Source organism: Leptodactylus fuscus, chromosome 1 (genome assembly GCF_031893055.1).
Source record: "Leptodactylus fuscus isolate aLepFus1 chromosome 1, aLepFus1.hap2, whole genome shotgun sequence".
In the NCBI taxonomy this organism is placed as follows: Eukaryota; Metazoa; Chordata; class Amphibia; order Anura; family Leptodactylidae; genus Leptodactylus; species Leptodactylus fuscus.
The window spans coordinates 237,806,366-237,831,980 of record NC_134265.1 but is presented as its reverse complement, the minus strand read 5'-3'; the positions used below and the strand labels follow the sequence as shown (position 1 = coordinate 237,831,980).

At 40.6% G+C, this 25,615-nt stretch overlaps 1 protein-coding gene and 1 long non-coding RNA gene across 3 annotated transcripts in view; one reads left to right on the top strand and one right to left on the bottom strand.

Annotated features, from left to right (window-relative positions):
- ARHGAP24 (Rho GTPase activating protein 24) overlaps window positions 1-25,615 on the bottom strand; it is a 525,659-nt gene that overhangs the window by 155,196 nt on the left and 344,848 nt on the right. The gene's annotated exons all lie outside the window — the stretch shown is intronic.
- LOC142216721 (uncharacterized) overlaps window positions 1-25,615 on the top strand; it is a 72,006-nt gene that overhangs the window by 14,509 nt on the left and 31,882 nt on the right. Inside the window, exon 2 of the long non-coding RNA XR_012717364.1 lies at window positions 18,178-18,280. This is a non-coding gene — a long non-coding RNA (uncharacterized LOC142216721). The remainder of the gene's footprint in view (window positions 1-18,177; window positions 18,281-25,615) is intronic.

Genomic DNA, 25,615 nt, shown 5'->3' with positions numbered 1-25,615 from the left:
ATCAAGAGGTATTAGAAGAGTTAAATAGTTAACATACACAAACATAACATATATATACATATATAGATAGATAAGATGTAAGAAGCAGAAAAACGCAGTTATGCTATCAACCATTACTTGAGGACTGTAGGTCCTTCATCCAGATCCTATGAAGCCACAATAAGCATACAGTAAGTCAGTGAATGAGTGGACGTTCTTTGCAGTGTCACATGAAAAGCAGATACCATGCAGAATGGATGACCTACCTAAATTGGCCTAGATCTAGTTCTTATTTAAGAAATGTACAACATAACAGGTATAATGGCTTTGTATAATATGTAGTAGATCATTATATAGGAATTATAACACATATAAGAAAGACAGATGCATGAATAGATAGATAGATAGATAGATAGATAGATAGATAGATAGATAATAGACACACAGAGTCGTACATAACAAATATATAAAGAAATGAATATGAAATATATGTATAAAAGCAGTTTTGTTTTATGTTGAAACATAGATATATGGCCTGCATAGAAGGTTAAAAGTGAGGCAAGTGTCACCCAGAGCCCATGTGTTGCTGCCCTCCAGTGTGTGCAATGAAGAAGCAAAGCATCCGTTTCAGAGCATATTGCCCACAAGCCAGAATTTCAGTCCCATAGCATACCAGGCCCTGAGAAATGTTATTACAGTCTTGTGAACATGTGAACCGTAACTTCAGTATGGGCTGAAAAGTCACATATATATTATAGGATTACATGTACAGTCATTGTTGTTTGTACTATTATATAATAATGGGAGTCCCGTCTGTCCTAGGGAAAGGTCATCAATACATGAACTCTGGAAAAACATTTTCTTTTGTATTAGAAAAAAGTATTGAAACTGGTGAAACATCAGTAATAGCAAACATACATATACATACATATACATATATACATATACATATAAGAAAATATCACATGATGTTTCCCATGTTACATTACCATATTTACATTTGTAGACAAATCTTTGTAAATATAAGTAATCTAACATCTTGCAGAGTTTACTTTCTCTAACCATCTTCATAGTCTTTTGTCTTGATCAGTTACCAGTGGATACAACCATGAACGCCAGAACTTTTTATGCTAAACCCAGCCATGATTTCCTTATTGTAGCCAAATTATCTTCTATCCTCTCGCTATTTCTGTGTAAGGACTAACCTAATCAATACTGAATTTCTAACAAGTGGTAGACTTTAGAGAGTTTCAATCATGGTCGTATCCATTGGCAACTGCTTAAGAACAACAAATCATCACCATTAAGACGGTTAGAGAAAATCTAATATAGTTATGTATGTGCAAAATTCCCTTTAAGTATGATTTGTCACATTCTTGTTCCTTTTTTTTTCATGTCGCCATCTAGTGGTAACGAGTATGTGTGAAAGTGTTAAAGGGGTTGGCCACTTTCAGACCAATATTGAGAAACAAATGTTATTGTTTGTACAATAAAAGGATACACAATTTTCCAATATACTTTCTGTATCAATTCCTCACAGTTTTCTAGATATCTGCTTGTTGTCATTCATTCTGTTACTTCTAGTGGATAAAACTCTGACCATGGTCATGTGATTTATGGTCCATGGTCATGTGATTTATGGTCCATGGTCATGTGATTTATGGTCCATGGTCATGTGATGAGCACACAGGTGCACAGCTGATTACCAGGCAGATGTCTGATTCCTGTGCTGTGACTGTAACGAGCGGCACCTGTGTGCTAATCACATGACCACTGACCGTAAATCACATGACCATGGTCAGACGTTTTTCCTCTAGAAGTAACAGAATGAATGACAGCAAGCAGAGATCTAGAAAACCGTGAGGAATGGATACAGAAAGTATATTGGAAAATTGTATATCTTTTTATTATACAAACCATAACATTTGTCTCTCAATATTGATCTGAAAGTGGCCAACCCCTTTAAAGGCAATACTATATATTTTGGTGGAAGAAAAGAGTCACATTATACAGAGTTTTAGCGGTTTCAACCAGCCATTCTTGAATGTATTAACTACTTCTACCCCATAGTTTAGAATATTATACATCCTGCTTGGGTCTATGTAGATCATACGGTAGACAATAATGCCATTATCATGTAAAGATTTATAACATATTTTTATCTACATGTGTCAATTGGACATCACACAATTTTTTTGTGGTCTACTCTGAACTGCTATATAATACTTTGTTGTGATGTGGATCAGTATGCTTACATATGACAGTGACATCTGTATAATGCTGTGATACTATCATACTGTGAGGTATCTGACACTTTGGATCTCTCTTCCTGATTTTACAATCATGATCTCACTACAGCCAGTTATATTGATTCCATTGATAATAGCATGTCATTACAAACACTAAAAAATATATTATTAAAAAAAACATGAAAACACATACTAGAAAAATTGTGAAAGTAGCAAGGTATTGTCAAAGTAACCATTGCAGTAAGAGTTCTGTGGCAGGTTTTAATCCTTTTCATTTTAATTTGCTAAAAAACTCAATTTTTACTCAATTTCCACCATATACGATACTGCTAAGAAGAAATGAGAATACAAAAAATTGAAGTTCATCAGAAAGCATGCCATTCAATTTTTTCCTTTTCTGTGTTGAAAAGTAATAAAATGCCATATAAATATTAAAGAGAAGCAGCCAGCCGGAGGAGTGTGAGACGGGAGCGGAGTACATTGCACAGGAAAGAGGCACCAAAGGCTAGATCTAGGCCTGATATTACATTTGCATTTTAGAAATGTATTATGTGCTCACTAATTGTATTTTATGAGAATCACTAATCTCTGCTCTGAACTTATTAAAACACAGAGTCATATTGAATGGTCGCTGAACTCTTCTAGATGATTTCATTTTAGAAATATGCCAAACCAAATGGCTGAAAAATGTAGAGGCTGGGGATGGTATGTAAAAGCAGAGGATGTTTACTGCAGCTATTATAGATCTACAGTGTGTTTGCATAAAGCAGCCAAAACATTAAGGAAAATCTATCCAAATCTAAAAAGGATTGTTCAAATCTAAGCGAGTTGGTTTGGGCGGACAACACACTCATGGTGGTGGTGGCCCCATTACATTTACTGGGCGTCAATCAAAAATACAGCATGCCAATTGGTCTGATCCATGGGTCTGATCTCTGGTACCCAGTCTGATCAAACATACACACCGCTGCTCCATTCAGATCTGTGGGCTGATGAGACTAGTCTTTATGTTTCTCTTACAGATACCATCTAGACCCAGTGCCTATCTTTACAGGATACAGATCTTAGTCTTTTTCCTTTGGTTAAACATGCATATTTTATTTTCCATCTCCCTGCACCTTATTAGCACATTTCTATGTGCTACTTTAGTCATTAAAATACATGTACTCTAATTACTAATCTCATTTTACTTGGAATCTTTGAGTCACCATAGTATATGGTACACAAAATAAATTTTAGATACTTTGTTTAATGAGAGAATATAGAGCTACTTTACGGTATCAAAATCAATGCCCTTTGACTTGCATAAGAACATGTACGGGTTTGTGCTTACGTAAATGAGCAAATCTGGACAAACAGTGAGATGGTAAGTCAACATGACAAAGCAGCAGCCTAAGTCTGGAATAAGACATGAGATTCTGCCATCAATACAAATGGTATATGTAAAATGAATATTTTTTGTATTTTGGAGTAATTTTGTAAAGTTATGGTATTTAAAAAAAAAATTCCTTGAAGAAAATTTCACAATTATCTTTTTGTAAAAGCACCTCCTGGTACTAATATTGTTTTGGACTGGTCATGTCATTCTAGACAGGCTATGTCAGTCATTCCTGTCCAATAGTATACAGTACAGCTTCTGCTGTATCCTCAGTGAAAGAACATGGCATTCAAAGTTCAATGCTTTACAGGCACTTCTGCACCGAGTGCTGACTATTTATTGATAACTGCTCAGTGAAAGAAGCAGAGATATACAAAATACATATTCAGTTTACATATACCATTTGTATTGATGGCAGAATTGTTTTCCTATGTTATTGGCCTGCTTATGTATGTATCTGAGATAATAGATTAGATTGCTTGTTCTACAGGCAACAGAGACTGATGTGAATAGTAACAATCCCTGTAGATAGCTGAGGAATATGTATTTCTTCCATATTATATTATTACCTCTATACTTTAGTCACACACATATTTTAAAGCATCCATTTAACTATGTTTCATACTTGACACTAACATGTTCCAATAAAAATAACTAAATGTCACATAAAAGGGCATTGACTGCAGAATGTTTGCAATGGACAGTAGAGCACTGACTTTTGTATTAGACTTTTGACTCCAAGTTAAGGAGAGACTTAAGGGCAGCCAATAAATATCATAGTAGTAAATATCACAGCAGCATATGTTAGATGTAACATGTGGAATTAAGCAACAGAAGTATTTGACTATAGACAGTAATAGACTGATACTAGGTTCACACTTGGGTCACCTCTCCGTTGCTGTGCTCCATCTGAGGAACAGAACAATGGTTTACGGGCCCCTAACATAGCGGTAACACATCTAGTTTGATGGACCCCACTGACTTGACTGGAACTGATTCGGAAAAAACATCCTCTGTGAAAGAGTTTCCAACTGAGACTTCGGCATAGATATGAACATAGCCTAGAGTGCACAATAAACTAAACTGAAGTGAAGGAAAACCCAGGTATGCCTTGATCTATGTGACATTTGTACAAGAAATAAAAGGAGTTGGAAGCTGCAAATACTATAGCCATAAACAATTAAGAGGAAGACAACCTAATACATTATTCAAATCAAAAGTTCTCTACAGATATTCTCAACTGTGCCGACTCAGCGAAACTAAAGTGAATTTATGTGGTATATGAATTATGGATCTCTCTAGCTTTTGAAATGACATTGACTTTTTCTATACAACAAGATCCTTATGGGAACGATATAGATAATGAGAGAACTAAATGATGATAAGAGAAATTGTTTTAATATAACACGACAGTACCTCAAGTATCAAGTAATCCCTATAACATATCACGGCCTAGACTAATGTATTAACCCAAGAGACTATAATATAGTCCTTTGTACTTTAAAAAATGAACAAAAAAAATAATGTACAAATTAAAGTCAAACTAAAGTATGTTACAATACATTTTGTAAATCTCATTTATTAAAGAAAAATGCTTTTGTCTCCTTCTTTCCACTGCACAGTATTTTGAAGTCTATGGAGGGGGTGGCAGGGACAAGCAGACAGAGAGCAGAGAGATGGAGCCATGGCTGAACCATCCATGGAGTGATTGATCTCCTCATAGAGATCGATTATCAACTGAAATATTACACAGCTCTCTAATGCCATAAAACCTTCACTGTGAAGCTACAGTCATGCTTGGTAGCTCTTTGCTCTATGTTAAAACAAATTTGATAAATTATCAGATCATTTTGCTACCAATGGTATCCCAACTTGTGAGGTTAGCCACTCAAGAGAAAGCTAGAGAAAGCTTGTGAAGTTTTAATAGTAGCCATTTGCATTTTCACAGTTTGTCTAAAGATATAGAAACATAAGAAATGATTTGAACCTGTAACCCTTTGAAATAATAGAAAAGGACGTTTCAAGAACTGAAATATGAAGGTGATATTCTTTTCCCTGATGTTAAGTAGTGTCACGTACAGGCCGTCCTAGTATGTGATACGGAACCGTCTGTCAGGAGTTAACTCATTCTACTTACTCAATCTTGCACTCTTCCTTCACTCAGGCTGAAAATTTAGCATAAATCACACTCCAACACAGTCCATGCACCACAACTACACACTGCCACCACCACTGACTTGACAGGCTCAGCAGAAACCACACTAACATATGCACATGTCTTTTCAACACAAATACACCTCAGAACGGGTAATGGGTTCATAGAGTGCACATAAAGTAACCTTACATTTAACAATTTAATACCCAAAGGATTCAGTGAGAAAAGATAACCACTGACACAAAATGGAAGTAGCCTGAAAATAATGGGAGAAAATCAGAATAATACTTAAGAGTCTTTGGTCTCAGGAAGCTTGGAGGATCTTCTTATGGAAATGGACACACCCAGCTCTCTTAGCGAACTCCACAGATGTGTGTAGTTGTAAGGTAAAGATAATTTCTTATAGTTTGTGTTTAGCCACACCTCCCTGCCAGGGTGCTCCCACCCTTCCTCAGGACTTATCTTCATCTGGGAAAGAGGAATTGCTTTCTTAGTCTAGTAGAGCTGTGTGTCTTCAGCACTCTGTACCTGCTTCGCCACAATGTCATAAAACAGGTAGTGCAAAGCCAGGAAAAGCAATTTCATCTCTGATACCCTCCCCTTTGTATACACACATACCACTGAGGTGGATGGGTAACACAAATATAAAATAAATATCCACTATATATATCAACACAGTTAGGAATTTTGTGTAAGGCTATTTATCCTATTTACACATTGACATATCTATCAAGTAACCTTTGTATTATGCTGAGGTAATGCTTAAGGTACCATACAGTACCATACACTTTGGTCTTTTGACTATTTGTCCAATACTGATACAATTATAAGAGAAATGGTCAATGATGGCAGACTTGCCTTGTTCAATATAGGGCAGGTTCTCCCTCAGGCAGAGTTGAAGTGGCTTCAGATTATAGAGAAAGCACACAGCAAAAAAAAAAATTGTATTGTATTCTACTAGAAATCATATTATATTTTTGGTAAAATATATAAATGATGTGTAACATTACATAAAATTAATTAAATTAAATTAATACATAATATTATCATTGTAATTGAGAGCAAGCATCATGGAGGAAAGAAGATGCCCTACCAGGTAAGAGCTCCTTACAAATAAGATAAGATAATCGTTTAATAGTCCCACAGTGGGGAAATTTCAGAAGTCCTGAATCCAGATCAACTTACAACTGACCATCAGAGCACACACAGGCCTAGTATTTTCTGCCTTCCCCTTACTATAGCTATATATGCAATGGTAGTCTGAAAATTTTCTGACCTCCACATGTAAATGGCAACACTTGTCAACCAAAGTTGGGGAATGTGTTCGCGCATGTGTTGGAATGTACTCAAATATTTCTGCCATTTTGTACCAGCAGTTTTTCTTTAACAGTCTTTGAAGTGAGTAGATGTAAGTGATTTTGTGAAAATGGATAAAGTCGAATATTGAGCTGTCATTAGTAGAGATGAGCGAACACTAAAATGTTCGAGGTTCGAAATTCGATTCGAACAGCCGCTCAATGTTCGTGTGTTCGAACGGGTTTCGAACCCCATTATAGTCTATGGGGAACAGATACTCGTTAAGGGGGAAACCCAAATCCGTGTCTGGAGGGTCACCAAGTTCACTATGACACCCCAGGAAATGATGCCAACACCTCTGGAATGACACTGGGACAGCAGGGGAAGCATGTCTGGGGGCATCTAACACACCAAAGACCCTCTATTACCCCAACATCACAGCCTAACAACTACACACTTTACACACTCAATACCACCTCTCTGACAGTAGGAAAACACCTTGAAACATGTGTATTTGGCACTTGCAGTGAGGAGAGCTTGTCACCAGCAGTGAATTTGGCCCTTGTAGTAAGTTGAGGTTGGCACCAACATTTGTTTTGAAAATCAGGGTGGATTGAGCCTCTAACCAGCAGAGTTTGGGCAAATTCATGGTGGAGGGAGCCTCTAAAAACCCCAGTTTGGACCAATTCATGGTGGAGGGAGCCTCTAAAAACCCCAGTTTGGACCAATTCATGGTGGAGGGAGCCTCTAAACAGCCCAGTTTGGACCAATTCATGGTGGAGGGAGCCTCTAACCAGCAGAGTTGGTGGAAATCAGGGTGGAGGGAGCCTCTAACCAGCAGAGTTGGTGGAAATCAGGGTGGAGGGAGCCTCTAACCAGCAGAGTTGTGGGAAAGCAGGGTGGAGGGAGCCTCTAACCAGCAGAGTTGGTGGAAAGCAGGGTGGAGGGAGCCTCTAACCAGCAGAGTTGTGGGAAAGCAGGGTGGAGGGAGCCTCTAACCAGCAGAGTTGGTGGAAAGCAGGGTGGAGGGAGCCTCTAACCAGCAGAGTTGGTGGAAATCAGGGTGGAGGGAGCCTCTAACCAGCAGAGTTGGGGGAAATCAGGGTGGAGGGAGCCTAGTATTAGCAGAATTGTGCAACGCTTATGGTGGATGAGTATGAGGATGCGGAGGAATTGGAGAGGTTGAGTACAGACATGGAGTTTCATGTTGGGGTGCTTTACACAGGTGGGCACAAAAATGAAGGCTCTATCCAGTGGTGGTTCATTTTTATCAAAGTGAGCCGGTCGGCACTCTCAGCTGACAGACGGGTGCGCTTGTCAGTGATGATGCCACCGGCTGCACTGAACACCCTCTCAGATAGGACGCTGGCGGCAGGACAGGACAGCACCTCCAAGGCATATAGGGCAAGTTCAAGCCACAGGTCCAACTTTGACATCCAATACGTGTAGGGCGCAGAGGGGTCGGAGAGGACAGGGCTGTGGTCGGAAAGGTATTCCCGCAACATGCGCCTATACTTCTCACGCCTGGTGACACTAGGACCCTCCATGGCGGCACTTTGGCGAGGGGGTGCCATCAAGGTGTCCCAGACCTTAGACAGTGTGCCCCTCGTTTGTGTGGACCGGTGAGAACTTGGTTGCCTACTGGAGGAACTGCCCTCCCTGCCGCCAACGTCACATGCTGGAAACATCTCCATCATATTCTGCACCAATTGCCTGTGGCAAGCATTGATGCGATTGGCCCTCCCCTCTACCGGAATAAAAGACGAGATGTTGATTTTATACCGGGGGTCAAGGATAGCAAAGATCCAGTACTGGTTGTCCTCCATGATTTTGACAATACGCTTGTCGGTTGTAAAGCACCCCAACATGAACTCAGCCATGTCTGCCACAGTATTAGTTGGCATGACTCCTCTGGCCTCACCGGAAAGTTCAATCTCCATTTCCTCCTCATCCTCCATGTCTACCCATCCGCGCTGCAACAATGGGACGATTCGAAGTTGCCCGGAAGCCTCCTGTATCACCATCACATCATCGGACAACTCTTCTTCCTCCTCCTCCTCCTCCTCCTCCTCCTCCTCCATTAAACGCAGTGTGTGGACCTACTCTCCAGCTGTGACGGATTGGATGCTATCCCTAACTCCTCTGTGTGATCTGAGTTATCCCTGATGTCAATCAGGGATTCTCTCAGAACACACAAGAGCGGGATTGTAAGGCTCACCATCGCATCCTCAGAGCTCACCCTCCTTGTGGACTCCTCAAAGACCCGTAGGATGTCACAAAGGTCTCTCATCCATGGCCACTCATGGATGTGAAACTGAGGCAGCTGACTTTGTGGCACCCTAGGGTTTTGTAGCTGGTATTCCATCAAAGATCTCTGCTGCTCAACCACTCTATTCAACATCTGAAACGTTGAGTTCCAGCGTGTGGGGACGTCGCACAAAAGCCGGTGTTGTGGCACATGCAGGCGTTGCTGGAGAGATTTTAAGCTAGCAGCGGCTACTGTCGACTTGCGAAAGTGGGCGCACATGTGCCGCACTTTCACCAGTAGCTCTGGAACATTGGGGTAGTTCTTTAGGAAACGTTGCACCACTAGGTTGAAGACGTGGGCCAGGCATGGAACATGTTGGAGTCCGGCAAGCTCCAGAGCTGCTACCAGGTTCCGGCCGTTATCACAAACGACCATGCCTGGGCCCAGGTGCAGCGGCTCAAATCATATTGCCGTCTCATCGAGGAGGGCATCCCTCACCTCGGAGGCAGTGTGCTGTCTGTCCCCCAAGCTGATCAGCTTCAGCACAGCCTGCTGACGTCTACCAACGCCAGTACTGCAACGTTTCCAACTCGTAGCTGGGGTCAATCTAACAGCGGAGGAGGAGGCGGTGGCGGAGGAGGAGGCGGTGGCGGAGGAGGAGGCGGTAGAGGAGGAGGAGGAGGGGGGTGTTCTTCTCGTGTCCCTGCCAGGAATGTTAGGCGGGGAGACGAGGTACACCGGGCCAGTTTGGGAAGCAGTCCCAGCCTCAACTACATTCACCCAGTGTGCCGTCAGTGAAATGTAGCGCCCCTGTCCGCATGCACTTGTCCACGCGTCGGTGGTCAAGTGGACCTTTGTGCAAAGCGCGGAACTAAGGGCCCGCCTGATGTTGAGTGACACGTGCTGGTGCAAGGCGGGGACGGCACACCGGGAGAAGTAGTGACGGCTAGGGACGGCATAGCGAGGTGCCGCAGTTGCCATCAGGTCCAGGAAGGCGGGAGTTTCAACAAGCCGGAACGCCAACATCTCCTGGGCCAGCAGTTTAGCGATGTTGGCGTTCAAGGCTTGCGCGTGTGGGTGGTTAGCAGTGTATTTCTGCCGCCGCTCCAATGTCTGAGAGATGGTGGGTTGTTGTAAAGAAGCGCCTGATGGTGCCTTTGATGGTGCAGGAGAAGGAGATAAGACAGGAACAGGGGAGGATGAGGGAGAAGTCAACAAAGTGGCGGAGGCAGATGAAGTGGTGTCCTGGCTCGTCCTCTGGAGTGCATCGCCAGCACAGTCAGCAGTGGCAGTGGCAGAGGCAGAGGCAGTGGCAGTGGCGTGAACGGCAGGCGGCCTTTGTCCTGCCGTTGCTGCCTGCCACTGATTCCAGTGCTTGGATTCCAAATGACGGCGCATTGAAGTGGTGGACAGGTTGCTCTTCTCAGAGCCCCTAATCAATTTCGAGAGGCAAATTGTGCAGACAACACTATATCTGTCCTCGGCGCATTCCTTGAAAAAACTCCACACCTTCGAGAAACGTGCCCTCGAGGTGGGAGTTTTTCGGGGCTGGGTACGAACTGGAACATCTTGGGAGATTCCGGGTGTGGCCTGGCTTCGCCTAAGCTGCTGACCTCTGCCTATAGCTACCCTTTTTGGTGCTGCACCTGCCTCAACATCCACACTACTTTCCCCGCTTGACATCCCCCCTGTCCAGGTCAGGTCAGTGTCCTCATCATCCACCACTTCCTCTTCCAACTCCTGTCTCATCTCCTCCTCCCGCACAATGCGCCGGTCAACTGGATGCCCTGACGGCAACTGCGTCACATCATCGTCGATGAGGGTGGGTTGCTGGTCATCCACCACCAAATCGAACGGAGATGGAGGAGACTCTAGTGTTTGAGCATCTGGACACAGATGCTCCTCTGTTAGGTTCGTGGAATCGTGACGTGGAGAGGCAGGTTGAGGGACAATGAAAGGAGCGGAGAACAGCTCTGGGGAGCAGGGACAGTTGGGGTTATTGTTCTGTGAAGCTTGGGAATTTTGGGAGGAAGGAGGACAAGACTGTTGGGTAATAGGAGGAGAGGAGGCAGATTCTGACTGGCTGCTGGACAATGTGCTGTAAGCGTTCTCTGACAGCCATTGCAAGACCTGTTCCTGGTTCTCGGGCCTACTAAGGTTTGTACCCTGCAGTTTAGTTAATGTGGCAAGCAACCCTGGCACTGTGGAGTGGCGCAATGCTTGCTGCCCCACAGGAGTAGGCACGGGACGCCCTGTGGCTTCACTGCTACCTTGCTCCCCAGAACCATTCCCCCGACCTCGCCCACGGCCTCGTCCACGTCCCTTTCCGGGAGCCTTGCACATTTTGAATTCCCAGTTAGAAATTGGCACTATATACCAGTAGCAAAAATTGTGGGTGCACGTAACCCCAATATATTCTTTGAATTCCCAGTGAGACAATGGCACTATATACCAGTAGCAAAAATTGTGGGTGCACGTAACCCCAATATATTCTTTGAATTACCAGTCAGAAACTGGCACTATATGGCAGTAGCAAGAAATGAGGGTATTTGTAACCCCAATATATTCTTTGAATTCCCAGTCAGACAATGGCACTATATACCAGTAGCAAGAAATGAGGGTATTTGTAACCCCAATATATTCTTTGAATTCCCAGTCAGACAATGGCACTATACACCAGTAGCAAGAAATGACGGTATTTGTAACCCCAATATATTCTTTGAATTCCCAGTCAGACAATGGCACTATATACCAGTAGCAAAAATTGTGGGTGCACGTAACCCCAATATATTCTTTGAATTACCAGTCAGAAACTGGCACTATATGGCAGTAGCAAGAAATGAGGGTATTTGTAACCCCAATATATTCTTTGAATTCCCAGTCAGACAATGGCACTATATACCAGTAGCAAGAAATGAGGGTATTTATAACCCCAATATATTCTTTGAATTCCCAGTCAGACAATGGCACTATATACCAGTAGCAAGAAATGAGGGTATTTGTAACCCCAATATATTCTTTGAATTCCCAGTCAGACAATGGCACTATATACCAGTAGCAAGAAATGAGGGTATTTGTAACCCCAATATATTCTTTGAATTCCCAGTCAGACAATGGCACTATATACCAGTAGCAAGAAATGAGGGTATTTATAACCCCAATATATTCTTTGAATTACCAGTCAGAAACTGGCACTATATGGCAGTAGCAAGAAATGAGGGTATTTGTAACCCCAATATATTCTTTGAATTCCCAGTCAGACAATGGCACTATATACCAGTAGCAAAAATTGTGGGTGCACGTAACCCCAATATATTCTTTGAATTCCCAGTGAGACAATGGCACTATATACCAGTAGCAAAAATTGTGGGTGCACGTAACCCCAATATATTCTTTGAATTCCCAGTCAGACAATGGCACTATATACCAGTAGCAAAAATAGTGGGTGTATATAGCCCCAATTCTATTGCTAGGGGACTTGCAGGGTATTTCTGAGGTGAAGGTGGGGGGGCACACCGTTGGAACGGGGATTTGGGGTGTATATATGGGGTATACGGGAATACACTGTCAGTGTGTTCCATTCAGGATCCTGGGAAAGCTGGGTTGCGGCGATTGAGCCCGTCAGTGCCACGTTACACTGACAAGCTTCTCCCTGGAATTGAAGTTATATGTAAGCCCAATATATTCTTTGAATTTCCAGTCAGACAATGGCACTATATGGCAGTAGCAAAAATAGTGGGTGTATATAGCCCCAATTCTATTGCTAGGGGACTTGCAGGGTATTTCTGGGGTGAAGGTGGGGGGGCACACCGTTGGAACGGGTATCGGGGGTATATATCGGGTATACGGGAATACACTGTCAGTGTATTCCATTCAGGATCCGCGGAAAGCTGGGTTGCGGCGATTGAGCCCGTCAGTGCCACGTTACACTGACAAGCTTCTCCCTGGAATTTAGCTCTTATAAGAGCTGTTGGTTGTCTTCTCCTTCCTATCCTAGCCTGTCCCTGCCTACCCAGAATCTAAGCCCTAGCTAGCTGGACGGAAACCTCCGTCCCCGGTGAATTGCAAGCTCAGAATGACGCGAACCTGGGCGGCGCTGTTCTTTTAAATTGGAGGTCACATGTTTTCGGCAGCCAATGGGTTTTGCCTACTTTTTTCAACGTTACCGGTGTCGTAGTTCCTGTCCCACCTACCCTGCGCTGTTATTGGAGCAAAAAAGGCGCCAGGGAAGGTGGGAGGGGAATCGAGTAATGGCGCACTTTACCACGCGGTGTTCGATTCGATTCCAACATGCCGTACAGCCTAATATCCGATCGAACATGAGTTCGATAGAACACTGTTCGCTCATCTCTAGTCATTAGATATTTGTTTTTGAAAGGCAATACGCCTTCGCAAATTAAAGATGGGTTGGACGCTGTGTACGGGGACTCTGCACCATCATGTACCATTGTCAAATTTTGGACAGCTGAATTTAAACGGGGCCGTACTAGCTTGGTTGACGACGAACATTCGGGACTGCCAAAAAACTGCAACCACGAATTAAAACATTGCTCAAGTTCACCAAATGGTTTCATTCGTATATATAAAACTATACACACTCTCTCTCTCTTTCTACAGTAGCAAGAACTGATTCCCAGTCCCTCTGTTCTCTTCCCTCCTTCCCCTGAAGGCCCTATTATATGGGTCAAGGGGTTGTGGGTGTATTAGTGTATGTACAAGGTCCATATTGTCATGGGTTGGTTTAATGTACCCTTTGAGATAGCGTGGGTTTTATATCCTTGATATTGTATTACTGTTTATGGTGTATATTCTTGATATTGCATTGTGGGTTTGTACTTACTTTGTGTTGTTTTATACTTAGTCTAGTATTTAGTATATAATAGAGATAATAAACATATTTTATTATCCTATACTGCCATATTGTGAAAGGAGTAAGTGTTAATATAAAAGAAAAGGAAATAAAAGGAATAATTAATATGAGCTATTGATATTGTGATTATAATAACCCATAATAATTCTCCTTTAACATTATCCTAGAGGACATGTTTCCTTAGCGGACTGTAGCTTTGTATGCCCAGGCACTTTGGATCTGTTCATAAAAGAGCACTGGCTGGGAATGACTCATACAGCTTTATTTATATGTGTAATTAAAATAACCTTTATCATAAAAATGTCTGGTCCACTGTATAAGTAATGCCTTTGCCGGCATACCTGCTACCTATTGTGTCACCACCACCGCATAGATGGTAAGCTCTTGTGAGCAGGGCCCTCACTCCTATTGAGTGAATTCATTAATTACACTATATATTGCAGCAGAATATATTGGCGCTATCTACCTATCTATCTACTTTTCCTTTTCCCTCCATAAATACCTATACAGCCTATAGAGTTTTTAAAGGTATTCAATCATTAAAAAGCAATTTTTTTGTCCCTAACACATAGGAATAGCCTTAAGAAAGACTATTCTTTTCCTACCATTAGATGTCTTCTCCGCACCTCCGTTCGGTAGAAATCCCGTTTTTCTTCTGTATGTAAATGAGTTCTCTCGCAGAACTGGGGGCGGTCCCCAGCACTCAAACAGCACTGGGGGCGTACCCAATGCTGCAAGAGAAATCTCCAGCGCCGCCTCTATCTTCGCTTGGAACAGCCTCTCCCTGCGTCTTCTTCCAGCGCTGGCTTCAAACTTTTATGCATGCGCAGTTGGCTCTGCCGTCTAGCCTCGGGCAGAGCCGACTGCGCATGCCCGTGTCCATTTTCTTGTGGCCGCTTACCCCAGCTTACTGTGTAAGCAGCCACAAGAGCTTGAAAAAGTGCTATCAAGCACGAAACAGCTGTCGCTCTCCTCTCCCAGGCGTGCCTCCTCCCACATTGTATTTTAACATGGACGTTTGAAATAAAGATTTGAAACATTTTTACATTCAACTAATGGTGGGTGCCCAGCTTCTTCTACTCTTTGGATTATATATGGACTTTTTTACTTGCTGTGAGCACCACCACTGAAGTATATAGAATTTATCCCTGATCTCTTATAGCATATTTGCATACATGCAGTAGTGCCACCTCATCTTTTACATTTTCAAGCCACAAGAAAATGGCTGCTTACACCAGTTTACTGTGTAAGCGGCCACAGGAAAATTGCCGCAGGCATGCTTAGTCGTCTCTGCCCAAGGCCAGACAGCAGAGCCGACTGCGCATACCTAGAAGTTTGAAGCCAGCGCTGGAAGAAGATGCAGGGAAAGGCCGTTCCAAGCGAAGATAGAGGCGATACTGGAGAGTTCTCTCGCAGCATTGGGGAAACCCCCAGTGCTGCGCGAGAACTCATTTGCATACAGAAGAAAACCGGGATTTCTACCGAACGGCGACACAAAGAAGACATCTAAAGGTAGTAGAGGAATAGCCTTTCTTAAGTCTATTCCTATGTGTTAGGGACAAAAAAATTACTTTTTAATGATTGAATCCCTTTAATCTCTGCAAACTCCACTAGTTTGTTAGTATTAATCTATTTTGCATAAACAGATTTTGCACCCTAGTATAGCCCTCAGTCCATAATCCAATTCGTAAAACGGATGTGCGGTATTCATTATGGAAATACTTGGACAGCGCTGTATAATTCCATATCAATAATTTGTCAGTGAACTGACCTTTAATAATCACACGAAGTACGAGTAGACATAGTCAAGGCAGGACTAGATGTTATGAAATGGCACAGCACAGTAAAGGTCTTCCTGGTGTTGCTTTATGATTTAAAGGTCTAACGCATAAGACAAGAGACTTTTTAATATTTTGTGTTGCAGCAGGGTTTTGATATTTGCAGCATTTTACAAGGCAGCTGCTAAACCACTAGTCTAGGAAAGGAAAAAGTAATTTGGAGAGCTGATAGTCTTTATGTGTAAGTCATACTTTAATATTGCTGAAGTTACGAAAGTAGAAATAAGATCAATTATTTGATTTACTACAAGGCATGGATGATATTATAGCAATGTGCTGAAATTCCCTTTATCTATAGGTACCTAAAGGCAGTGATAATAGAAAACAAAAATAAAATATCTGCCGGGAATGTAATTCTTTATCCGTAGATGTTAAAAGACGTTTAGTCAGGGAATCCAACCTAGCTTCTTTTAATCTACATTTAAATTGGAAAAGGCTCAGTCAACATCGCTGCTTCATTCAGCTTTCAGCTAAGTTACATTACTTTAGTATTTCTTTTCTTCTATGAATCATGTACAATAATAACATGAAATCTCCCTGAGAATAAATGTGTATGTAAAACAGCAATGGCAAACAGGAGGCTCTGAAAAGCTGAGAATATTATCTGCATTGAATAGCTGGACGCACAGTGCCTAAGACTTTATCAGGGTTGATATAGCACAAAGTGTTCCTTCAACTTACTGCTCAGGTCCTAGAATGCTGAGTCCTACTGTAAGTCCAAACAAGACTAGGAGAAGGATGATTTGTTTTGTGCCAATTGGCCTTTTTCTGCCTCTTTTACCCTCTGCAGGGGAATAAAAATAATTTAAACAAACAACGTATGTGCAATCTGAGTGTCTTACGGGGTTTTTTTACGGGAAGACCTGGATGACATGCTGAAAATGAACATCGGAAGACACTCATATTACAAAATCAGTTGCGTGCATGAAGTCTAAGGCCCCATGTTTTGGAAATGCAGCGTTTTTATCAACTGCGGAAATGCACCTGGAAAAAAAACCTACATTTTACAGAATCAGCAAAGTGACTAATAGTCTGGTTAATCTCATCTACACATTGCAGAAAAGAAAATGCTATGGAAAAGCTGCATTTTCAAAAATGTGTGGGTTTTGTAAAAATGAGGCATTTTGATTTAATAGGGGAAGAAAAATGCTGAGAAAAACACAGCAAAAATGCAGAACTGAAAAACAAACAAACCCAGAATGGGTTTGCAATGCTAAGGTCCCACATTGCAGAAAAGCTGCTTTTTTGTTGCAGATTTTGCTGCAATTTTTGGGGACCATAGCACAAAGTGACAGTATTGTGACTCAAAAAGTGTCTTCAAAAGGAATAGGAAATTTAAAGGAATCACTTATGTTAAGGTCTCACGTTGTGTAAAAGCTGCTTTTTTGTTGCAGATTTTGCTACCTTTTTGAGCCAAAGCCAGAAGTGCCTACAATAGCAATGGGAAATATATAGTAAAACTATAGCAAACTATACAGACAAATATAATACTAACAATGACCGACTGGCCCTGCCCGCAAGGGCTTACAGTCTACAAGGGAAATGGGATAGAGACAGAAGGTGAGGGGAGAGGCTGTTCAGATGGTGGCAGTAGTGTTATTGGGGGTTGTAGACCTTCCTACAACCTCCTAAGTACGTCCTACAACTTCCTAATTCCTAAGTACTTGTACTTCTCCATTTTACTAAATCCACTTCTGGCTTTGGCTCAAAAAACTGCAGCCAAATCTACAACAAGAAAAACAGCTTTTGCCCAATGTGTGTCCTCAGTTTTCTTAATTCTCTCAGTTTTGTTGACATTTGATAAATCTGTTAGCTTAGCCCTCCAGTATATTCTGTCGAGTCATCAGAAAGGCTCTAATGTGGAGAAATGAGAAGCCATATGCTATTCTGTGATATTGGACAGCGTCTATTACAGGGAGCATGCTGTGATAATCATCCCATAATTTTAGATGCACTTAATGGAATAAACATGATATCTATTTTGAACTAGAAAAAATCCATAGAGAATTGAACATGATTATATCTTTTGTATTCATGCGGAAATACTGTAAATGCCATCACTGAGACTTTATACAAAATTAGAATCCACGGCTTATCACTTCCGAATAAAAAATACTCTCATATGCTGAAGATGTCTTATTATTGTAATTCATTTCTTTATCAGGCACCCAGTGGATTCACCGAGTGGAATAGACTGGCCACAGAGGATTTCATACATGCCCAAAGCAGTAAACACTAGTACAGTACAATATATTAACATATTCAAGGTAGGTCATTTTGTAAACTTTCATATAATGTAAATTCTTCAGTTTTTATGTTTATTTCCTTACAGTTAGACATCCCTAAAGTGATGCCCCATTATCAGTGATGCAATTAAAGGGACTGTCGAAAAAAAAAACGATTTTTTTTTTTTGCCAAAGTGCTCTGAGTGGGGTAAAAAAAATGAAAGCACCAGTACTCAACTCCATGTCTGATACTTACTGGGTCTATGCTGGTCTCTACTTCCTAATACCATCTGGACACATATGAGACGATCACTCATACAATCACTGAACACAAAGGCAATCCACCATAGGTGGGTATATCCTGGACCAGGACGCAGAAACCCAATAAATATCAGAATGACCATCTCTCAGCTTTTACTGTAGGCCTGAGCTCCTAACCTGAGCCTGAGGAATTGTCAGGTAGATGCTGTTGCCAACTAGTATTGAAAGCTTGCGATCATAACAGAAATGATCTATATGAGATGATGTAAGATAGATATATCATACTGGTCAACCAGAGCTATAACTAGAAGCTTCTGGCCTGATGCAAAATCTGTTATAGGACCCTCACGTACCATGTGAGGCCTTTGAGCGCTCTCAGCATCCAGGGACTACTGCTACCTCTGCACCCCTTAGTGCTAGGTCTCTGTTGGTGACTGTTAAACTTAGAGATCTGTGAGACTTGGCAACATGAATTGAATTTTTGGGTGGCAAAGCCCAGTTTTAGTGGAATGCCAATGCCATCTTCATTGTTTTCATCATGGTTTGTGATGTGGATATGAAACTGTGATGGGGAAATGACATTTTTTTCAAGACGTGACTGGCATATACTGTATAATGAAAAAAAAAATCTCTATCTATATTATCCTATCTATCTATCTATCTATCTATCTATCTATCTATCTATCTATCTTATTCTATCTATCTATCTATCTATCTATCTATCTATCTATCTACATTATCCTATCTGTCTATCTATCTATCTATCTATCTATCTATCTATCTATCTACATTATCCTATCTATCTATCTATCTATCTATCTATCTATCTATCTATCTACATTATCCTATCTGTCTATCTGTCTATCTATCTATCTATCTATCTATCTATCTATCTATCTATCTACATTATCCTATCTGTCTATCTATCTATCTATCTATCTATCTATCTATCTATCTATCTACATTATCCTATCTGTCTATCTATCTATCTATCTATCTATCTATCTATCTATATTATCCTAACTATTATCTATCTATCTATCTATCTATCTATCTATCTATCTATCTATCTATCTACATTATCCTAACTATTATCTATCTATCTATCTATCTATCTATCTATCTATCTATCTATCTATCTATCTATCTCTACAGTACTGTATCTTTCTGTCTATCTACTTTATCCTATCTATCTATCTATCTATCTATCTATCTATCTATCTATTTATCTACATTATCATATCTATCTATCTATCTATCTATCTATCTATCTATCTATCTATCTATCTATCTACATTATCCTAACTATTATCTATCTATCTATCTATCTATCTATCTATCTATCTATCTATCTATCTATCTACATTATCCTAACTATTATCTATCTATCTATCTATCTATCTATCTATCTATCTATCTATCTCTACAGTACTGTATCTTTCTGTCTATCTACTTTATCCTATCTATCTATCTATCTATCTATCTATCTATCTATCTATCTATCTATCTACATTATCATATCTATCTATCTATCTATCTATCTATCTATCTATCTATCTCTACAGTACTGTATCTTTCTATCTATCTACTTTATCCTATCTATCTATCTATCTATCTATCTCTACAGTACTGTATCTTTTTATCTATCTACTTTATCCTATCTATCTATCTATCTATCTATCTATCTATTTATCTACATTATCCTATCTATCTATCTATCTATCTATCTATCTATCTATCTATCTATCTATCTATCTCTACAGTACTGTATCTTTCTATCTATCTACTTTATCCTATCTATCTGTCTATCTATCTATCTATCTATCTATCTATCTATCTATCTATCTACATTATCCTATCTATCTATCTATCTATCTATCTATCTATCTATCTATCTATCTCTACAGTACTGTATCTTTCTATCTATCTACTTTATCCTATCTATCTATCTATCTATCTATCTCTACAGTACTGTATCTTTTTATCTATCTACTTTATTCTATCTATCTATCTATCTATCTATCTATCTATCTATCTATTTATCTATCTATTTATCTACATTATCCTATCTATCTATCTATCTATCTATCTATCTATCTATCTATCTCTACAGTACTGTATCTTTCTATCTATCTACTTTATCCTATCTATCTATCTATCTATCTATCTATCTATCTCTACAGTACTGTATCTTTTTATCTATCTACTTTATTCTATCTATCTATCTATCTATCTATCTATCTATCTATCTATCTATTTATCTATCTATCTATCTACATTATCCTATCTATCTATCTATCTATCTATCTATCTATCTATCTATCTATCTATCTATCTACAGTCCTATGAAAAAGTTTGGGCACCCCTATTAATCTTAATCATTTTTAGTTCTAAATATTTTGGTATTTGCAACAGCCATTTCAGTTTGATATATCTAATAACTGATGGACACAGTAATATTTCAGGATTGAAATGAGGTTTATTGTACTAACAGAAAATGTGCAATATGCATTAAACCAAAATTTGACCGGTGCAAAAGTATGGGCACCTCAACAGAAAAGTGACATTAATATTTAGTAGATCCTCCTTTTGCAAAGATAACAGCCTCTAGTCGCTTCCTGTAGCTTTTAATCAGTTCCTGGATCCTGGATAAAGGTATTTTGGACAAACAATTCAAGTTCAGTTAAGTTAGATGGTCGCCGAGCATGGACAGCCCGCTTCAAATCATCCCACAGATGTTCAATGATATTCAGGTCTGGGGACTGGGATGGCCATTCCAGAACATTGTAATTGTTCCTCTGCATGAATGCCTGAGGATTTGGAGCGGTGTTTTGGATCATTGTCTTGCTGAAATATCCATCCCCGGCGTAACTTCAACTTCGTCACTGATTCTTGAACATTATTCTCAAGAATCTGCTGATACTGAGTGGAATCCATGCGACTCTCAACTTTAACCCCTTCCCGCCGATGGCACTTTTTGACTTCCTGACCAAGCTCGATTTTTCAAAACTGACATGTGTCACTTTATGTGGCAATAACTTTGGAACGCTTTAACTTACCAAAGTGATTTTAAGATTGTTTTTTCGTAACACATTGTACTTCATGTTAGTGGTAAATTTTGGTTGATATGTTTTGTGTTTAATTATAAAAAAATTGGAAATTTGGTGGAAATTTTGAAAAATATGCATTTTATAAAGTTTGAAATGATGTACATTACATACAGATAGTCAGACCGCCAAAATTATATCATAAATCTTATGTCCCAGATCTCTGCTTTATGTCGGCATCAAACTTTAGTCACCCTTTTAATTTTTACGGACATTATAAGATTTACAAGTGAAACAACAATATTCAAAATTTTCAAGAAATTTCCAAAACCCATTTTTTAAAGGGCCTAATCCAGTTATGAAGGGGTTTTGAAAGACCCTTGTATTAAAGCCCCCCATAAATCACCCCATTTTCAAAACTGCACCCGTTAAATAAGCCAAAACAACATATACCTAGTAATTTAACCCTATAAGTGCTTAACAGGAATTAATACAAAATGGAGGTGAAATTTTCAAATTTGAATTTATTTTACTAATATTTTCGTTTAGCCCTAGAATTTGCACATTCACAAGGAGTTAAAGGAGAAAACGCATCCCACAATTTGTTAGGCAAGTTCTCCCGACTACCATAGTACCCCACTTGTGGGTGTAAACTAATATATGGACGCACAGCGAGCCGCAGGAGGGAAGGCGCGCCAAAGAGCTTTTAGAGGGCAGATCTGGCTGTGATCAGTTTCAGGAACCATGTCGCATTTACAAAGCCCTTGAGGAGTCAAAACAGTGGAAACCTCTAGAAAGTAACCCCATTTTGAAAACCGCACCCCTCAAAGTATTTATCAAGTGATGTAGTAGCATTAGTAACCCCGAAGTGAATGTGTAAGCTGTGCGGAGTAAATTGGGTACACCAAATCCCATTCTATTTTCCCACCAGCTCCTATGACGCGGACGGGGAAGAGGGGCATTCTGGGGGGTCAGCGCTGGTGTATGCTCTCTCATAAGCTCTAAATATGGGGTGTCCCCTGAAAACGCTCGCACCGCTTACACATTTTCTTCTAGTCGCAGCCACTTATGTCCTAATGATTTGGTGACTTTTGGGGTTTTTGTCTTCACATTGTACAAGGTAGATTTTTATTTTTATTTTCTGGCAATGTGGCCATATGAGGGCTTGGTGTTTGCGGTATTAGATGTACTTTTCAATGCCACCATTTTGGGGCGTGTAACTTATTGACTACATTTTATTAACTCTTTCTGGGTGGGATGTAAAAGGAAACATCAATTCTGGCATTGCTTTTTAGCATTTTTTTTTTCCCGTGCAGCGTACAGCATAAGTGACATGTTACCTTTATTCTGCTGGTCGGTACGGTTACAGCGATACCTCATTTATATGATTTTTTAATGCGTTGCTATTTGTGCAGAATAGAATTCAATTCAGGGAAAAAAATCTATTGTTTTTGCATCGCCATCTTCTGAAAGGCATAACGTTTTTATTTTTCGCTAGACAGGGCTTATTTTTTGCGGGAAGACCTCTTCTTTTTATTGGTACCATTTTGGTTTTCATCTGACCATTTGATTACTTTTTATTGAACATTTTGTAAGGGAAAGGTGGTGAATAATCATTATTTTGTGCGGTTTTCTACTTTTTTTTATGACATTCGCCGTTCGGGTTAAATGATGTTTTAATTTTATTGTTCAGGTTATTACGGACGCGGCGATACCAAATATGTAATGTTTTTTTCTATTTTTCTTTATTTTACATAATAAAACATTTTATATGGGGAAAAAGGGATTTTTGGGGCTTTATTTATTTATAATTTATTTTAAACTTATTTAAACTTTTTTATTTTGACTTTTTTTTCACTTTTTTTTTCTGTCCCCATGGGGGATTGAAGCAGTGATCGGCTGATCACTGCTTCAATAGATAGACGCTGCAATACACGTGTTACACATGTATTGCAGAGTATAGGAAGCTGTCAGCCTGTGTAGACGCACAGGCTGACAGCTTCATTTACGGCAGGATCTGCCAGGAGCGAGGACGGGGTAAGTGATGGGGCAGACCCTGGGTCAATGATCAGACCCCGGGCTGCCCCCTACGAACACCGGCACCCCCCGAAACCGGCGCGGGGGGTGCCGATCGGCACCATATGACGTTGTAACCCTGGAGGTGGCGGTGGTCATGTTGATCACCGGCATCTCAGGGGTTAACACCCGCGATCGGACCCGGTTCCGACCGCGGGTGTTACGGGGCATTGTCAGCCGTGTATTACGGCTGTCACCCGCTGTGCATGGTGCGCACACAGTTTCTGTGTGCGCACCATGCATCCGCAGTAATAGTACGGCGGTTTGCGGGAAGCCCTTCCCTGCAGCGCCGTACTATTACGGCGAATGTCGGGAAGGGGTTAACAAGATTCCCGATGCCGGCATTGGCCACACAGCCCCAAAGCATGATGGAACCTCCACCAAATTTTACAGTGGGTAGCATGTGTTTTTCTTGGAATGCTGTTTCTTTTTGGACGCCATGCATAACGCCTTTTTTTTTACAACCAAACAACTCAATTTTTGTTTCCAAAATGAAGCTGCCTTGTCCAAATGTGCTTTTTCATACCTCAGGCAACTCTATTTGTGGCGTACGTGCAGAAACGGCTTCTTTCTCATCACTCTCCCATACAGCTTCTATTTGTGCAAAGTGCGCTGTATAGTTGACCGATGCACAGTGACACCATTGGCAGCAAGATGATGCTGCAGCTCTTTGGAGGTGGTCTGTGGATTGTCCTTGACTGTTCTCACCATTCTTCTTCTCTGCCTTTCTGATATTTTTCTTGGCCTGCCACTTCTGGGCTTAACAAGAACTGTCCCTTTGGTCTTCCATTTCCTTACTATGTTCCTCACAGTGGAAACTGACAGGTTAAATCTCTGAGACAACGTTTTGTATCCTTCCCCTGAACAACTATATTGAACAATCTTTGTTTTCAGATCATTTGAGAGCGGGCTGTCCATGTTCGGCGACCATCAAACTTAACTGAACTTGAATTGTTTTGTAGAAAGAAATGGTCCAAAATACCTTCATCCAGGATCCAGGAACTGATTAAAAGCTACAGGAAGCGACTAGAGGCTGTTATCTTTGCAAAAGGAGGATCTACTAAATATTAATGTCACTTTTCTGTTGAGGTGCCCATATTTTTGCACCGGTCAAATTTTGGTTTAATGCATATTGCGCATTTTCTGTTAGTACAATAAACCTCATTTCAATCCTGAAATATTACTGTGTCCATCAGTTATTAGATATATCAAACTGAAATGGCTGTTGCAAACACCAAAATATTTAGAACTAAAAATGATTAAGATTAATAGGGGTGCCCAAACTTTTTCATAGGACTGTATCTCTCGTCATATATGTATTGATAGACACATAGCTAGCCAGCTATGATGTGTTACAATAACATTGTACCCTGCACCTGACCCTGCACCTGGACCAGTTTGCATGTTAGTAAGCCATCATTACGTGGGAGTATCAAAACTGAACAACACATGAAAAGAAAATAACTAAAACCCAAGTGAAAATGCCTCCGCTCATTTTTTTGGCAATTTCTTTAACACAGCTCTTTCAAGGAGGTGTCATTTGTATTAGCTCTAATAGCAGCTTTCTTGTAGATATGTGCACATGCCTGACTAAGTAACATCAAAATAACATGGCGTCCCCCGTGCAAATACTCAAATAAGGTTAACTGCTCCAGTGCTAAACAGAAGCAACATATGACGGGGCGTGCAAGCAAACAGTCTTACTAGTGATCTCAATAGAGTCCATGAATGGACTGGGAAAATGTATCGATTGCTCAGATGTAGCTTTGCTGAAGCAATTATTTAGCTGATTGTCACACATAATGCTGAGTTAGGCCAGCTGACAAAGTAAGCACTGCTACATTTGTAGTGTTCTGTTAGCACATGAACATGAAGTCCTACCACTATTCCTGATGGTGTAGTATTATACAGTAGTTCCTTCTATCGTCTTGTGACAACTGCGTGTAAACTGCCTGAGTACATGGACTCATTTCAAGCTAAGTGTGAAATGATC